The sequence below is a fragment of the Sinocyclocheilus grahami genome, unplaced genomic scaffold (assembly GCF_001515645.1).
Source record: "Sinocyclocheilus grahami isolate Dianchi unplaced genomic scaffold, SAMN03320097.WGS_v1.1 scaffold692.1, whole genome shotgun sequence".
NCBI classification, from domain to species: Eukaryota; Metazoa; Chordata; class Actinopteri; order Cypriniformes; family Cyprinidae; genus Sinocyclocheilus; species Sinocyclocheilus grahami.
In genome coordinates, this window is record NW_015505871.1 from 603,797 (window position 1) to 621,663 (window position 17,867).

General features: G+C 36.9%; 1 pseudogene; it reads right to left on the reverse strand.

Moving 5' to 3' along the window:
- LOC107559570 (GDNF family receptor alpha-4 pseudogene) overlaps nucleotides 1–2,267 on the reverse strand; it is a 48,244-nt pseudogene extending 45,977 nt beyond the window's left edge.
- Nucleotides 2,268–17,867: the final 15,600 nt, after the last annotated feature.

Below are 17,867 nucleotides of genomic sequence, written 5' to 3' on the forward strand. Positions count from 1 at the left end.
GACGATTTAATGTTAATAAAATTCACAATTCATTTCAGTTCATGTCTCAGAATGTGTATTTTTTGTTTGTAATTTCACAGTTGTAATATCATAACGTGCGTGAACGCGCCGCTTTTCTATCGCGAATGTGCCGAATCTGCTGATGTAATTGCAACCACTAATGATAGAGAAGGGTAGGGGGAGGCCGGGGGAGAGGCGAGCTCTCGTGCCTCCGTTGGTAAAAAAAATTAGCCAATCACCATCGAGTGTTCACTTTCAGCGCTGAGGAGTGTTGAGAAAAGAACCCTCGTAAAGGCTAGCTGATAATGTACCAAGTACTTATGATGAGTAGCGATATTGAATATTTGTTCGCCAACAGATTTACCAAGCTGTCATTCAAACAGTATATACACAAATTTAGGGAAAACAGCCTAAGCTGGATATAGGCTACAGCAGTCGGCTTAATTAAATGGCGCAACAGGCAGCTCTCTTTTAACACAGACTTTTAAGAAGGGATGGATGTTTGCTTCAAGTGATAGGCCAGGTAAGTGAAATTATATTATTTTGCTGTATGTCGTTTTCTTTGCGTTTTCTGACTAAAAGCAACCAAAATGGGCCATTTTAAAGTGGTTAAGCAAATAATAATAATAATAAAAATCGGCAGGGATCCCAGACCAATACAATTAGTGTGCCTCCTCTATTTTAAAACCCACGAGCCGCCACTGCACTCAAGCTCAATAACGGAAACTAAAAAAGCAGTTTGGATACATTTTAGAAGAACAAAGCGTAACAGTCAGCTTCCGGAAGTAAAATTCCCATGCTTAAACTTCCCTATATATATATAAATATATATATATACATACATTTCGAAGTTTAAACTTCACAATGATGAGCAGTTCAATCCCTCATATAACATGTTATGGTTTCGTAAACAGTATTATACCTTTGGTGTTTTTTCCTGATGGTCAGATAAATAAGTTTTGAACCAGACGTCATGATGTGATTCAGAGCTGAAATGTAAAATTCTTTACTGAAGAATAATCTATACACTGAAAATAAAAAGGAAAAATACATTCAAGTGAGCTATATTGCTGGTTTAAGTAAAGCAAGCAGCAGCATTGTTGTGATGATTTTAACACACATTTTCTTAATGTCTCTTAGGATCTCAAGAGATCAATAATTTGACTGCTTGCCGGTTCAGGTAATTCAACAAGAGTTTGGCATTTACTTTGTTCTGTTTACAGAGGAATATTCGATAACTGATTGCCTTGGCAGACAAACCAAAAGGTGAATATAAAATTGTTGCTATAATAAAATAAAATGAATACAATAAAACCGATATTATGCACATGAACTCTTAAATCAGCAATCAAGCTTCCAGCTCTGGTTCTAGTCAGAAAAAGCCCCGATTTTTTTTATATGAGGAGTAAAGTTTTCACACTACTATATTAATGCACAATAATGTTACGTTTCAAAAATTACAATTAAAATTATGTTTCAAAGCTATGTTTATGTTTCATCTGGTTTCATTTGCGAGTTCATTTTTCAAAGCTTTCATATGTGAATCCATCAGAACATGCAAATGCACTTGTTATAATGAATGCATACATCCTCTGATTCATACACAACACACACACAAAAGACAGTCTACCTGAAAATCTAATTATATTAGCAGCAACACAGAGATATCTTCATAAAACTAAAATGCACAGGCTTTTCAATCAACTGAGTCTACACATTTCAGGTCACTGACAGCACATTGTATCTTTTATAAAGGTTCTAATGTTCAGTGTTCTAATGGATTATATATATATATATATATATATATATATATATATATATACTTCACAAGTAATTACATTCAAAATGAACTTATTACAGGCAGCAATTAAAAGTTTAGTGGGTTAAAATTGATATTGCCCTTTAATCAATAATTTTACTAAAATAAATGGACTCTTAGAACAAATGCCAATGAAAGCAGTAACCTTTCACACCTGAGCAAACACCTCAGCTGACTAATAACACAAAATAGCCTATATGGGTTCATAAATCCAAATGAGAAGAAAGCAGATTATCATGCTCACATTTCTTATGAATCAAGTTTAAGTCTAATATTAAAGCCAGTGCACATCAGTGAATAGCCAATAATGCCAGAAACTCTCGGCATTGTATCAGCTTTATCTTTTGCGGAACTTTGATGTCAGTAAGCAGAAGATGAAACGCGCACGCCGCACATCACCTACCGGCGAAGCTGAGATGAAGCAGGTAGAGTCCCATTAGATCCATTTCCGCGCGCGTCTGAAGAGAACTGGCTCGGAATGACGCGAAACTCTCTCTCTTATATTCACCAGAGAAAAGCCGTTCTGTTTTCAGCGCGGTGCATAACAACTCAGCATGTTAAAGACTCTTAAAATGGTCAAAAATGAGATGAACGTCCGCTGAAGATGCAGGGCAGCCGCGCACGCCAAGTGTCAAACTGTCAATCAGGACGTCAGATAAAGCTTGAGATGAAATTAAAGCACTAATGAAAGTTCTCCATCTGCTCCATTATCTCGTATTGGCATTTGTTCCCTCCGAGGGCAAGAACACGAGTGAATGAAGAGTCAGATTTCATTGAGTGAAGATCAAACTCTGAGCACAGAGAGAGAGAGAGAGAGAGAGAGAGAGCTGTGTCTCAAAACCTAGTAAGCTGCCTACATAGGCTGTATCATACGAGTGGCCATATTAGCTGTGCGCCTCAAAATGCTGTCTAGATGCAGTTCAGTATGTTTTGAGACACAGCCGTAGGGTCAGAGAGGCTATCAAACCTTCTGCTACAAATCCTGCACTTTGATTCTGGCTTTGAACTCTGGATTTCAGAAGCTGGTGCTGAAATATTAGCTAAAAAACACTCTTCAAAGTTGTTCTTTTTATCTCCATGCCTAGTGACACAGAATGAGTCCTGGAGACTGGCTGAAAGGACGGCCACTGTTATGGAAGAAGGAAACATTGCAGCGTTTACTAGACTTTAAGAGGACCAAGTTAAGGGAATAGTTCACTGAAAAATAAATATTTGCTGAAAATGTACTCTCGCTCAGGTCATTCAAGATGTAGATGAGTTTGTTTCTTCCTTTGGAGAAATGTAGCATTGCATCAGTGTCTCAGCAACGGATGCTCTGCAGTGAATGGGTGCCATCAGAATGAGAGTCCAAACAGCTGATAAAAACATCACAATAATCCACAAGTAATCCACACCGCTGGTGAAGTGAAAAACTGTTTGTTTGTAAGAAACGAGTCCATCAAGATGTTTTTAACCTCAAACTGTTGTTTCGGGCAAAAATATGAGTACCCTATCCAGAATTGCTTTCACCAGTGAAAAGTCGTCTCGTCTGAATCAGGAGTGAAATCTGCACAGGTCAAGCACTGTTTCTAAGCCAAAAACAGCTCTAAACAAAAATGTGGGTGGATTTTGACGTGAGAGAACAACAGGACGTTCACTTTTTCGTTAGAGGAAGTGTTACTATGGATTACGGACCTGGATTTTAGCCAGAGACAGTTTGAAGTTAAAGATGTCTTAATGATGGATTTGTTTCTTACAAACACGCAGCTTTTGGCTTCATGGGACATTAACTGATGGACTGGAGTGCTGTGGATTATTGTGATGTTTTTATCAGCTGTTTGGACTCTCATTCTGACGGCACCCATTCACTGCAGAGCATCCATTGCTGAGACACTGATGCAATGCTACATTTCTCCAACCCTGATGAAGAAACAAACTCATCTTGGATGGCCTGAGGGTGTGTAAAATTTCAGCAAAAGATCAATCAATCAGTCAAAAACCTATATTCATTGATCACAAATATAGATGTATTGTGTGAGGGGAATGTCTTGTGGTTACAGCCCTGGTTCATATTGGCAATCAAAGCGTGCCTTGAAGAACTGCTAACCTTCTCACCAAGGCTGTGGTGCTACATCATAAGCCACGGCCTTCATTCTTAATGAATGCATACTAGTGCAAGTGGAAGCACTGTAGAGCTCATTAAAACTGGGTGTTATGACTCGTAATCACAATCATGTATTGCATTTTTACCAGCCATGTCATTATGACACTACATTTCATAGTAGATTTTACACTAACAAACGTATACACAGAAATAGAATAATTAACCAGAACTCAAAATGGTTCGTCTGTGGCATCACTGTGAAAACCCCTGTTTACTTTTAAGAGTGTGTCCAAAAGGGGTTTGCATAATCAATCCATCTCATTCATGCACGCTGATGACAGGACTGACTCCAGCTGTGTGCTCTCATCGTGGCTCTCTGGAATGAGAGTGTGCTCTATTGTTTAAACTGAAGCTCTTTCAGGATTGGGCTGTGTGCATGTGTCATGACATGGGTGATCGTAGACTTCAGGGGGGGTTTGAAATGAGGGAAAGAGATGTGGTAAGAAAGCACTGACAGTTTGGATGAATTATAAGAGGATTAAATGTAAAAAAGTAAAACTGCCTGTGTGTGTTGCTGCTGGAGGGAAGAAAGGCAATAATATATCTGCAACTGACTTTGAAAATCAGTAGAAAGATGTTTTAATATAGGCCGTAGTGGCAAGTAATACCATAAGCATTGCTGGACTGAAAACGCAACTTGACAAGTTAGCAGATTCTATATTTTATACTGAGGGTGTGAAAGAAAATGTTATGCAGTTTGTAGACCACTGGGCTGCGGCTATAAAAATCAATGCAAAATATGGAAACAGGGCAGGGTAAACATAATTCAAACATTAAAAAAAAAACAGTTGTTTTTAGATACACTAACTTTTCAATTTATGTTTGCTTAAAAGACAATGTCTATTTAAAAAGGCATATTTTATGTACTCAAAAAGAGAAAATATTGTATATCATAGTGACTAAACTAATAGTGATAGTAAGCTTTGCATGCAAATTCAGTAAACAAAAACAATAAATAAATAAGCTCGAAATAGGGACCATGTTTCTTTGGAAAAGAAATCCAAGCTGAAAGCCAAGAGAAACCCACAATTCAAAGAAAAAGATCAAACATGTGAACATACTTTACTAACCTTTCGTTTTCAAGCTTTGACGCAGCCATCATCTTCTCATGATGCAAACAAGAAGTAACCTGCTCTGGTCATGTGACAGTTTGCACTAACCATGTGACACTGCACGTATTTAATTGCGACCCTTTATTTTTTCCATATTTGCAGGAAATGCAATAAAAACATCAGTATAAATTATTATAAAAGAAAACCTTCTTTGCGGTCACTATTGTGACTAGTGGGATTAAATGGGTTTATATATATATATATATACACATACAGTACATACATAGATTTTCCTAGGTGTGCTGTGATCAGCGCAGTGCACTCGGTTTTAATTCAAGTAGCCTGTATGTACATGCATTAATGTGTTTACTTTCACGTTGTTTTGTGCAATAAATAATCTTAAGTGTTTTTTTTTAGAAGCATTAAGCATTTACATAATCCAAATCGAATTTCATTGCAAATCAGAAAATCTGAATTGTGAATCAAACTGATTATTATATAGACTACACCATGAAACAATTTTTCTTTCTAAAAGTTTTGTTTTGCCTTTATTTTTAGTGTTTGTTATAAAGTTTGACATGCTGAATATGAAAATCACATTACTTTTTTTGTGTATCGTTAAGAGTGCTCATGAAAGTATGTTGACAACGAGCTAATCTGTTATTACTCATGCATAGAAATGACATGCTACGTACATAATACCGTTGAACATAAACAGTTACAAAAAGTGAGTCGTCAAAACTTCAGAAGTGTGCGCTGGATGATTTATGACCCACAATGTTCTGGAATGTTCCAGAAAGCACTGGAATATTACAGAATGTTACAGAAACTTCTAGAATGGTCCCATCCTTCCAAAAGCAAAATGTCTTTTAAAAAACATGCACAATTAGCACAAAAACTTATCTGAACTAAAGCAATGTTTCATAACTAATGATAGAAGTTCTGAAATGTAAATGACCTAAATATTTACCAAAATATTGATGCTATGTGTGAAAATAGATCATTTGTACCACAGACTTACAGAAGAACCATACAAATATATTTTATAGATCAGTTTCCACCATGATTTAAACAGACACAACTCAGCAACCCTTGTGCCATAGTTTCCCATTTGTCATTTATGCACTTGTAATTGGGATATTTCCGACTCCACTTGAAGGGCACGAGAGCTGAGGTCTGCTCTCAGCTATTCTTCCCGTCCCTTGACACTGATGTCATTTCACTGGATCATTTACACCCACACTGGACCTCTCCCTCACACTATAAAGCACAGTTTTGTCGAAAACTCAATGGAGCCACTGATTGTTTGAGACATATACTGAGCGTAATCAGTATTTCTCACACAAATGTGTTTCCACCCAATTTTATTTGTTACTCTTATCATGTGGCAAAATGATTTTCATTCATTTTTAACATGCAGCATGCAGCACCATCAACGAGCTTGTAAAAGAACAATTGTTTCTCTTCAGCCTCCACTTCAGCTATAAAGCCTTGAGATTTATTTCTGAATTTTAATAGTTTGGTAGGGCTGAGGTGTGCGAGAGGAAGGCATTAGACACCTGCCACAAGCGAATTCCAAGAGATAATGCCATATACTGTACGTAATCGACCTCTCACTCTCCACCGCAACAGATGGCGCATGTCATACCACAGTGTGGGCAGAACAGGTTAAGATGCATTGGTCCTGTGCGCCTTTAAATATAGTCTCCTTCACACACACATACAGGTCAGCGGCACATTTTCATATGGCATTTCATATCATTTATGTTTTAATATAGAGGATAAAATATTAAATCCAAACATGTTATGAGTTTTAATTTAATCAGAGACCACAGAGGTGAATTTTTAATCACCACTCTTGGTTTGAGTGGATGTTGTGATTTTTGTCTTGCTAACATTAAAAACTGGCAATTAATGTAGACATATTCCACGTGTTTCATCCATTTTTCTAATTAGCATGCTATGTATTAAAAATTTATTTTTTCAAAGATGTAAATGGGACAAAGATTATTGGAATATATTTTACAAGGAAATACTATTTCAGTTTTTCTACTTCAAAATATCACATTTAATTCAATGTGTTGCTTGCATTTTTTGTAACTACTGTATTTGTGAAATTTACTTTTTTGTAGCTTTTTTTTACTGCCTATTCATAGAAATTTATGAGTGACAATTGTTTTGTTTTAATCCTACACCATTTTTATCAGTGTATTTTATTAATTACAATATGTCCATAACAATAGTTTGATATTTATGTTACTTTTTAGATATTCGCCATTTTATTAATATTTTACTCTTTACAATCCTAGATGGTAATATATGAGTGGCATTTTTTTTCATCCTACAACTTTTTTCAATGTATTTTATTAATTACAATAAATGTACTTTTTGAGCAATTTTTTTTGGCTTTATTTGGTTCATCTTAGGTCAGACAGAAAATAAAAATAACGTAAATATAGTATAAATAATATAGATACATATACATACAACCATACATGTGGTTCATGTGGAAAATGTTCAAAGCTTTTTCGTAGCTAAGACTTCAAGGCATGTGTCTACAAAGAAACTGCCCATCAAAAATAAACCTTTAAAAATTACTTTTCAAAGATGTAAAAAAAAAGCTAATATTATTGGCGAATGTTGTACAATACAATAGCTACTATTTCAGATTTTCTACTTCAAAATATCATTGTGTTACTTACTGTTTGCTTGTAATTGCTTGCAAAATCTACTAGCAATTTCTGAGTGAAAATTGATTCGACAACATTTTTTTCAGTGCACCCTGAGAAATATTCACTGGAGTAAAAAGTGTGACAATTAGGTCTATGCCTCGAGGAGCATCGCATGTTGTTCCTCTTTCCTCTGATGACCTCTAAAGTTTCACCCATTATCACCCCTTTAATGAAAGATTAGTCACGTCCCGGTGAAATACCAGATCGAATTCCCATCCCAGTGTCGGGTGCTAGATTCATAAAATCGTTTGGTTTTATAACAGGGCCCTCGCTGTCTCTTTGGCTCTTTACGTGGGGTTAAAAGGTTGCTTTCTAACATTTATCACTGATCTCACCAACACCCCTGGTGGCCAAAAATAATCAGATGGCACCTGAGTCAACAGCTGCGGATTTTAAAGTCCATAAGTTATCAGATGTGTTTCAGCAGCGTGTGGGAAAACAGCAGGGAAGGAGCGGCTCATGTGGTCAAAACGCTCGCTCTGTTTCCTGAAGCAGGACTGACCGCAGGACATCTCCTTGGATTGTGTGGCGGTCGCTGTGGATCGACTGACCTGACCTGACACGGGTCACAGCTGTGAGGGGCGGATGGGGGGCTTCTACGAGTGCACTTAATTACTCAAATTAAGAGAAACCAGTTTGCCGGGGCAAAAGGTCTGGAAGGTTGGGGGTTGAAAATAAAGCCTGGGGTGCAAAATAAACATTGAAACAATAATACAGAAACAGTCTGTTGTCTTGGCAAGTTAATAGAAATAGCAAAATCCTCTATTATTCAAATATTGGCATGACTGCTGTGTGCTCGGTTGGGTTTTGTAGCCTTATTATAATGCTTGCACAAGGCTCGAAATTAAAAGGATAGTTGACCCAAAATTAAATCAAGCAGTTCACGGTAGCCATCGACTTCCATAGTATGAAAAAAAAATACTATGGAAGTAAATGGCTACCATTAACTAACTGTTTGATTACCCACATTCCTCAAAATATCAACAGAAGAAGGAAACTCAGGCACATTTGGAAAGACATGAAGATGTGTAAATGATGCCCTAAATTCATTTTTGGGTGAACTATCCCTTTAAGCCTTGTTTTGTGCTTCTTAAGCAATATTCTCACATTTTGTCTTTATAAAGGGCCATTTTCCCCTTATTACATGTACAGTATCTGTCATCTTAAACATCAAATTCTTACATTTGATCAATAAATTCAGTTAGAATAATAAGGCAATGTAGGTGGCACCAAGTCACACATAATAAGTGAGGTATTGAGTCATTAATTCAACTGATTCGTCCAAACAGCTGATTCATTCAGGAATGAGTGAGTCACTGAATCATTGACTCACTCAATTCATTCAAAAGCGCTGAATCATACAGTAAGGAAACACCATTGTGTGTTGCTCGGAGATGCGCAACAGGTCAGTTGTGGATTTGTTTGGAATAATTTTCGTTGGTGAAATAGAGCAAAAACAGTCACTACTGTGTCTAAAATGTAAGTCACTTAATAATATTAATTATTTCTTGAACCGCTGTTGTGTAAAATCAATGTCACATTTGCAATCGTGCTGAGATTTGGGAAAACAGCACTCTTGGTCATGTGCTATATCATTTTTCTACTGCAGTATGCTTCTACTTCTGTGAATGGGTTGCCAAGTCCACTGTTTTAATGCAGAAACTTGATTTCGACAAAGCAGTTCCTTAAAAAAATGTCAGTTCTCCCCTGGTTATTTTTTGTTATTGACATTTTAATAAGACTTGTCCGGTCAGTCAAGTAGAATTCTCTCTCACTTGCTCCTTTAAAAAAATCCACTCATCCCAGACAAGCGAACAAGCGTTAATGCCATGTTTGTTTTCACATTTCTGCTCACCATATTTAATAGACTTGATAACTGACAAAATACTTTCCGCTGTTGTTGGTTTAAGAAGCAAGATAACATTTTCATTTTATAATGAGTCTGCCATTCTGGAGTGCGACCAAACGGTTAGTTTTCCAGCTGCATGAGCCTTCCACATGCAAAATATCTGCATGAACATCTTTTAAAGGTTTACTACAGTGCAATGTATCATCAAAAATTCAGCATGGACATCTTCATGGGTTTGCATCACTGGGGTTTTGCTTTACCTTGAAGCCAGTGAGTGCATCATAGCTGAATAATGCATTATTCTCAACATTTCACATGCTGCTTCTACACTCCAATATGTGTTTTATCATTCCAAATGCGTATATTTAGTCTTCCGTGACTGGCACCATTAAATATCAAGGTGGCCATTAAAATGTCTGTGTGGCTACGGAGATAGATGGGCAGCCATGAACGGATGTGAGTTTAAGTGAAACCTCTTAAGCGCAGGAGGAATAAGCACCGTCCTCAAAATTTGTTAATGGTGATTTGGTTTTCAAGAGCAAATAGATGTTAAAAAAGCAAGAATGACAGCGCGCACAGGTGAGTCAATATCCAAAACGGCTGGATGGGGGGTGCGTGTTGAGTTTGTGCTGTCGTGCCCTGCAGAAAGCTCATTGTTAAGCTATTCAGTGTAAAGCACAGCATTTGGGTCACGGACGGACCACAAAACCAACAAAACTGATGGTGTGGGGATGACACGCGGCTCATATCTCTGTCTCGGAGTTAGAAACCACCTTTCACCTTTAATATCTTTAATATTCGAATGATTCACTCTAAATGGAATAATGATAAATTACCCTGATAAAAGAAGCATAATAGACAGGCCTGTGTCCAGTTCACACCTGTAGACTAATGAAATAATATCTATTATAAAAAGCCTCCAGCCACATAGTTAGTGAATGATTAAATGGTGCATTAAATTGTCATTTCTAAGGTGCAATTGTTTCAATTGTTCAATATATATATATTACCAAGGCTGCATTATTTGACCAAAAATACAGTAAAAACAGTAATATTGTGAAATATTATTGCAATTTAAAATAGCTGTTTTCTATGTGAATATACTTTAAAATGTAATTTATTTCTGTGATCAAAGCTGAATTTTCAGCAGTCTTCAGTGTCACATGATCTTCAGAAATCATTCTAATATGCTGATTTGTTGCTCAAGAAACATTTCTGATTATTTTCATTTCAGTGATGAAAACCGTTTTGCTGCTTCATATGTTTGTGGAAACTGTACTGATTCTTTGATGAATAGAAAGTTTTGTAGTCTTTACTATCTATTTTGCTCAATTACTGAATAAAAGTATTAATTTATTTAAACGTACACAAATGGTAGTATACGCACAGTCTTGAATTTGAGGCTTATCTCTACTAGGAACTAATTTATTAGCTCACATTTCATAAATAAATAAAAATAAATGTTACACTTTATTTCGATAGTCCACTTTAGACATTCTATTAACTATTAGTAACTTTGTAACTACATACCAACTACATGTCAACTAATTCTCATTAATTTGCAGCTACATGTCTACTAACTCTCAGAGTAGACTTAGGGTAGGTTTAGGGTTAGTAGAATAAGTTGACAAAGAAAGTGTTAGAAGATATTAAGCAGACAGTCTACTAATACTCTACTAACTGCTAGTTGACATGTAGTTGCAAAGTTACTTACTGTTAATAGAATGTCGAAAGTGGACTATCGAAATAAAGTGTTACCAAAATTAATTGAAAAAACTGAAACAATGACTGTAACACCACCCCTCAAGCCATATCTTACTCTTTTTGTACGAGATTAACTTCTAAGTGTCATTGACATGTGGTCCAGTGTCTGATGTATCAAGAGTTGCTTTGATCTATTATGCCAAAGTATTCATAGTAAAGATAAAGGACTCAGGCAAAACCTAGCAAAGAGATGGAAAACCAGTTCCTCCGTTCTAGCGTTAAACATTTGAGGGGTGGATTCCTGTAAACCACAGAGGGCTCTTTGATTCAGCTGAGTCATTGAAGAACTGTTTGTCCAGCCTTTCAAAGCGGCACAGCAGTACGAGGCTTACAGATGTCTTACTATTTCCCTGTTAAACATGACCGCCAGAACTCCCGCAGATGGGAAGGGATTGGAGAGATTCACATCTGGACCCTGAATCCGGTGGGCTTTGACCCCATTGACTTATCCATATAGAAAAACAAAGATATCTGTATTGAGGGGATGATTTTTCTATGTATGGGATAGTTCATCCAGTTTAACTCACTCTTAGGTTTTTCTAAACCTGTATAACTTTATTTCTTTTCAAGCTTCTAAAAGGAATCACTCTTATGTTGGGATATTGATGATATTGCCAAAAAAAATGACATTTTGATGGATTCTGGAGTTTTTTTGATAATGATAATTTAAGTGTGTTTTCGTGCTGGTATCTTGGCTGGTTTAGGCCTGTCATGGATAAATAAATATGACACTAAAACCGCCAGTAGGTGGCATTTATTCAAACGATTCATTCAAAACGGCTGATTCATTTAGAAACGAAGCAAGTGGCTGTCTTTATGAATGGATTATTGAATCATTAACTCAAATGATTCGTTCAAAAACAGATTCACACTCTAAAGACGTGTTTTTGCTTGTTTCTTGCAAAGTGAGTGACATACTCCATGATGTCAGCTCGCATATCATTTAAACAACAATTACAATATTATCGTAGATGATAAACATCAAACACCCCTACATCTTGTCAATTAATTTGTTGACCCAGTTCACATAAAAACAGATAGGATTCAATAATGAACTGGACTGATCTAGTTATCGAGTTCACTGGCGCGAAAGATTATCACAGAACAATAATTTAAAAAAAAAATAGTGCAGGAGTTTTATTGTTTATGTCTATGTTTATGATGCTTTTGATGGTGTTTTGCATCCTCTTTGAAGCTCAGTCCCCATTCATTGTATCAATGCACGGAAAATCAACTAGTACAATTCTTCGTTTTGTCGTAGTGCAGAAGACAGAAAGCCACTCATGGTTTGGTAAAACATGAGAGTGAGGAAATGATGACAGAATTGAAATTAGCTGGACTCTAGAACAACAGGCTTCTCTTTTTAGTAGCACAAAAACAAATCAGATGAGAAATTCAGAGCTTATTGATTCGTCCAGCCTTCCCATTAAATGCCTTTTCAAGAAAATCTGTGCATCTACATTTGTAAATGCACTCTGTAGGTCTCGGGGAATTACAATAATTGTTACTTTATTAATATAGCTGTGCTTGTGAAACGCTCAATTAAACACGCAATCATGCAATGTTCAACATCTACGTTGAAGAAATTACAGTGATTCAGATCTAATCTGTCCATTTGGGGCTGAAGCAATTTAAATTAGCTTGTATTTTGTTTTACTAAGCGCGGCCAGTCGTTTCTCCAAAGAGACGCTCGCGCTGCACAGGAACCCTGCCTGTAGCCCGACTAATTGATTAGGTCAAAGGTCTGAGGGACAGTGGCTATGGGAGGAATGAATTTCCTGTTTCCTGCATCTATAATTCAGTGGTTTCCTGAGTGTGTGCATCGCAGTGAGCTGGAGAAGGGGCACAAGCTGTGCAAAACACAACTCTGCCAACACTTACCACAGAGCCGTGGCTTTGAAGGTCTGCTGGATCAAGTCTGCATCTCACAGTACCCCGAGACCCAGACGTACACACAGACAGACGCCCCATGAGTTCAGGCTTTGTGTGTTTGCTCCGGGACGGTTCGGCGGTCAGCTTGAAAGGAAAACAAAAATCTCTGAAACATTTTCTTAGACTCGGCTGGGGAGGATGGAAATATTAACCAATGACGCCAATGTGGATTGTTTCTGACACACGGCGTATGATGCATGAACCCACAAACTCAAAATAATGAAAACACAGTCATCGTTTACTCTCCCTCATGTTGTTGAAACACATATTTTGCAAAATGCTTGTGCTGCTTTTTTCCCATTTAGTGGACGTTAATGACTGTCAAACACCAAAAATGGTAGAAAAAAAACTGTCATCACTGTATTGCATTGCGTTATATGTTATGACCTCCCAATAAAACAGAGCTTTGATCATAAAACTAAGCATTTCAATATCATCTTACTATGACATATTATTGGGAGATACAGAGTGATGACTGATATGTATATGCATTTTGTGCATATAATAATTGTTTAAGTACTCAGCTATACTGTTATAAAATCTCATTGATTTATATTACAAGCTTTAAGAACTTACTTTTTGTCCATATAAATATCAGCATCTGCACCAAACTGTACATTTTTGCTCAAATTTAGGTCCATATTTTTACTGTATCATTACTAAAGAAGCCATCAGAGCCTGATGGGTCAAATATGATACAAAAACACATATGCAAATGTATTATATTATATTATTATGATTTATTGCTTTTTTCTGAAGATTCAATAAATCTATTTTTTTTTCAGATTATTTTTTCATAAATCAGGCCAATAAAGGGTTAAAATACTGAAATAGTTTCCCAAATGACATTTCCCATATCTCATTTGCAATTGCATGCAAAATGCATAATTTTGGCATGTGAAGATCAAATTTTGAATCAAAAACGCCAAACGGCATTCGTTTTTGATTGTTTTCTAAATTAATATGACATGCCTTTTTAAAAAGCATAAGTGAAAATGAGATTCCAGAGCTACAAAGTAAGGATGTTCAACAAATAATGACTCAAATTTCAACATTTCAGGTTGTTCCTCATGCAAAACTGTTGTATGGCTTCAGAATGCTTGAAATATAGGGCTTGGGTCATAGGAACTTTTATTATTTTATTTTACTTTATTTAATTAATTTATTCATAATTTTTTTATTTAATTGTATTATTTTATTTCATTTTGTAAGAGCTTGACAATCCTCTGTCCACTTTTACCTTCAATTTGTGTAAAAGAGCAGCATGAACATTCTGCTAAACATCTCTTTTTGAGTTCCACAGAAAAAAAGTCACTTGTGCATGTTTGGAACAACATGAAGGTGTAATGAAAACCACAAGTGACAGACGTACCTGAAGCAGCGTCAACCCCTGATGTCAGCAGTACACGAAGGCCACACATGGGCAATTTAAGGTTCTCAATTTAAAAAAAACGTCCATATGGGCCTCAAGTTGAGCAGTTGGTTGGGGAAAAGTGACCTGCACAGGACCCATTTGTCCCTGAGGGGTCGTTCAGCCAGCAGAAAGCAACCAGTCACTACAGCCTCAGTCAGGAGAACATGCTGCTGCTTGTGAAGCACAGCCTGCTAAGTAAGGGGGGTTATTTTATATCTTCTCTCTGGGGAGAGAAGAAGCCGCTCACAAAGAGAAAGAAATGTCAGTGTCATTGGGGTCACAGCAAAAAGAAGCATTTCCAACAGCCCTGAGCGACGAAACCCACAAAGTGTCCAAGAACTTCTGCCGAATTAAACAGAATCATCTGTCACTTAAGCTGCATTATCGAGTGTCACACTAAACAGGTTTATGTGAAATAAACGCTGGATGTTTCCTGAGGTATTTGTCTGTTCACGCAGCGCTGTGTGGGACTGCCTGTGCGACTCTCTGCAGCCACAGACAGCAGCTTTAATCGTGTCTCCAGCTCGCGTCCTGTGAGATCTGAGCATCCCTACAGATCATGCAGTTGGTTTTTGGAGACGTTTGGAATGAACTCGCAGGGAGAATTGAGAAGTGTACATCTAAACCAAATCTAAAATGTGAAGTCTGAACACAGACGCCCTGCTGCGTCAGACTTGGCAGATCTAACATGCCTAGGAACTCATCAAAGAGGAGATTTTGTTTTAGTAGGAGAATCAAAGGGTTATGGCTTTCACGATTTCACTTATTTTCCTTTTTTTTCTTCTGATATGAAATATATAGGGAGACTCAGGTAAAGTGGGATAATTCCTCTGAATAAAATATGTAGATCCCTCAGTTGATTAGGTGCAATGCATTTATTGTGTTAATACACATTGTTCCTCAAAAAATGTTCTGCAAAATGATGTTCCAGTTAGATTCATTTAATTAAAACCAATAAAAACAAAAAACAAAATCTGCAATTTAATTAAGTAAATATGCGCTGTGTGGCACTGTTTTCTTACACATGTGCAGCTCATGATCTGCTTCTTATCGGTGCATTCACAGGGCATCAGCATCGACGCTAGATGGAGGACTCCCTGCAGTTTTTTGTCAAAATAAAATGGTGAACATCTGAACATTTGATGGTTGAATGTCTGAAAATGAAGTATTGTATTAGTATGCATTAGTACTACAATTTTAGTTTTTTACAATTTATTATTTTGGCATTTTTATTTAATATTCAGTAATAATAACAATACATTATTATTATTATTATTATTTTTTTTTTAGATATTGCATAATATATGCAGCCCTAAAAAAAAAACAAAAACAAGCACAGCAAACCTGGATTTTTTAAAATCACATTTTAAATCTCAGTCGCAGTTTTTAACAGAAATATCGCAATTTGACCCCCCCCCCCAAAATCGTGCAGTTCTATAGTTCTGGTTGCATTTGAGATACAGGTGAGCTTAGAGCCCTAAAGTTTGAGGGTCAACAGTGTGATTACAGATATAATTTCATGCAGCTAACGAAACAGGTATGATTTTATCACATGCTTATTTTTAATATAAGGTGGGTACAATGGGTACAAACTAACGTTGATAGCTTATTTTAATTGCTGCTTAGAATTGATTGACTCCTTATGAACAACGTAAACACTGGATGTCTTTCAGCAATCGTCTCTATAATCTAGAGTACGCCGGACGTTACATGCAATTTTCCATAAACGTCGCATTTTATTCAATCAACATGACCCGTAGGGATGTGATCTTGATTATTAAAGCATGAATATATGAATACAATTTCAAACAGTGATTCCATTTTCCCCAAAGGTCACTCTGCATAATTGTTGTCTTGATTGCATGTGATTGTTTTTAAGTATAGAAAAGACGACAATAGAAATGTCACTCACCACATGCGCGCGTGTTTATGAGAATGAAGCGCTTTGACGTGTGAACTAACAGCTCTCTCGCGTGTATGTTTAATGCAGAAAACATGTATGACAGTCCTTTATTGAGGTCCAAATCAGCGCCTCAAGTGAGTAGGTAACTGAATGCATAAATCTATATGTTTGTGGCGTGACGCTTCCAGCAGCACAGTCCAAATATCAATCTTCTCATTTGTTTAACAATCCTGAAGGATTCACTGTGCAGTCTGTAGAAAGAGAAAACGTCCTTGCAGATTTTTCAGCAGAACAGACGGCTCGTGAAAGCTGATCTGCTGTGTGGCGTGTTTTGATGTGTAATCAATTGAAATCGAAGGGGAAGAGCGGTTCAAAGTGGAAAATGTAATGATGTGGTGAGTCTCACTGCAGGGCAGAGCCGATCTGCAGCAAGAACACACCGAGCCCTAATCCTAATGAGGTATCTGTTTCTCCTCCTAATAAATACAAGTGGAGTCTCACCATTGATCTTAAGAATGCCTCAAGACTCCCTGAGGGATGTCCATTAGCGGGACAGGAAGGAGAGCATCCCATAAGGATGACAAAAAGGTTGTACAAGTGGAGTTGGGACAGGAGAAGCCTTGTGGGACGTTCACATGAAGAATAACATGAATAACGTTCCTGCACAGCTGCAGTGAAACCAAACCAAACACTATAAATGTCCCTTTCTGAAATAGCTTACAGCTTATATACATTCAGAAAGTCTTCCAGTTTCACACAGAGATCAGTCACTAGTCAGGTGGCTTTAATTACACAGAAAACTGAAAGGCCACACAGCATTTGACCACTGGATTAACACAAATCTTTTAATTTGAAGAAGTGTTTCCTCAGTATTTCAACATTGCATCAACTACTGATCAACACATTAATTTTTATTTGATTTATCACTCAGTGGGTTATTTAGCCATGTATTTCAATGTCTTTGGAAGGCTTTAAGCGCATTAAAATGCACAAATTCACGTTATTTCTTTTTTACATGTAATGCAATGATTCGCAAACTTTTTTGTCAGCTGAACCTCTTTCACCAAATAGTCACTTGCAACCCGATCTCATGAAAGTGCATATAAATAGTACGCCAAATAAAAATGAAAACTTGTGGTATTGATATGCAAAAATGGACTTTGGCGTGCATATGCTACACGATGGGTAGATTTAGGGTTGTGGGGTAGATGCGTATCATATGCACGTGAAAACTGCGTATCATATGCACGCCAACAAAT